Here is a 1,331-nt window from a genome sequence, read left to right as displayed (position 1 = left end):
GCAGTTATGGGGCTCTATGGGGCTCTATGGGGCAGTTATGGGGCTCTGTGGGGCAGTTATGGGGCAGTTCTGGGGCTCTATGGGGCAGTTATGGGGCAGTTATGGGGCAGTTATGGGGCTCTGTGGGGCAGTTATGGGGCAGCCACGCAGGCGGCGGGCGAAGGCCACCGAGTCGTCCAGCATGGGGTCCAGCTCACAGGCCTGGGGGGGGGGGATGGGGGGGGTTAGGGGGCAGCCGTGGGGCAGCCGTGGGATCACTATGGGGCAGTTATGAGGCTCTATGGGGCAGTTATGGCGCCCTATGGGGTCTTTGGGGCAGTTATGGGGCTCTGTGGGGCAGTTATGGGGCCCTATGGGGCAGTTATGGGGCCCTAGGGGGCAGTTATGGGGTTCTATGGGGCAGTTATGGGTCACTTATGGGTCACTTATGGGGCACTTATGGGTCGCTATGGGGCACTTATGGGTCGCTATGGGGCAGCCATGGGGCACTTATGGGTCACTTATGGGGCACTTATGGGGCACTTATGGGTCGTTGTGGGTCGCTGTGGGGCTCACCACCAGGTGCACAGGGGGCAGCTATGGGTCACTTATGGGTCACTTATGGGGCAGCCATGGGGCAGCCATGGGGCACTTATGGGTCGCTATGGGGCAGCCATGGGGCAGCCATGGGGCAGCCATGGGGCACTTATGGGGCAGTTATGGGGCACTTGTGGGTCGCTATGGGGCAGCTATGGGGCAGCCATGGGGCTGCTATGGGGCAGTTATGGGGTAGTTATGGGGCAGCCATGGGGCAGTTGTGGGTCGCTATGGGGCAGCCATGGGTCACTTATGGGTCACTTATGGGGCAGCCATGGGACCACTATAGGGTCACTATGGGGCACTTATGGGTTACTTATGGGTCCCTTATGGGTCGCCATGGGGCAGTTATGGGGCAGCTATGGGTCAGTTATGGGTCGCTGTGGGGCAGCCATGGGGCAGTTGTGGGTCGCTATGGGGCAGCCATGGGTCACTTATGGGGCACTTATGGGTCACTTATGGGTCGCTATGGGTCACTTATGGGGCACTTGTGGGTCGCTATGGGGCAGCCATGGGGCACTTGTGGGTCGCTATGGGGCAGCCATGGGTCACTTATGGGGCACTTATGGGTCGCTATGGGGCAGCCATGGGGCAGTTGTGGGTCCCTATGGGGCAGCCATGGGTCACTTATGGGTCGCTATGGGGCAGCCATGGGGCAGTTGTGGGTCGCTATGGGGCAGCCATGGGGCAGTTATGGGTCACTTATGGGGCACTTATGGGTCGCTATGGGGCAGCCATGGGGCAGCCATGGGGCA

The 1,331-nt window shown here is 61.0% G+C and overlaps 1 long non-coding RNA gene across 1 annotated transcript in view; it reads left to right on the top strand.

Moving 5' to 3' along the window:
- The first annotated feature begins 256 nt into the window (after nt 1–256).
- The window catches only part of LOC118159075, a 1,582-nt gene continuing 507 nt past the window's right edge, over nt 257–1,331 (top strand). Inside the window, exons 1-2 of the long non-coding RNA XR_004746986.1 lie at nt 257–528; nt 866–1,102. This is a non-coding gene — a long non-coding RNA (uncharacterized LOC118159075). The remainder of the gene's footprint in view (nt 529–865; nt 1,103–1,331) is intronic.

Source organism: Oxyura jamaicensis, unplaced genomic scaffold (genome assembly GCF_011077185.1).
Source record: "Oxyura jamaicensis isolate SHBP4307 breed ruddy duck unplaced genomic scaffold, BPBGC_Ojam_1.0 oxyUn_random_OJ66652, whole genome shotgun sequence".
Classification (NCBI taxonomy): domain Eukaryota; kingdom Metazoa; phylum Chordata; class Aves; order Anseriformes; family Anatidae; genus Oxyura; species Oxyura jamaicensis.
The sequence above is the reverse complement of the archived record's forward strand: the minus strand, read 5'-3'. Positions and strand labels throughout refer to the sequence as shown.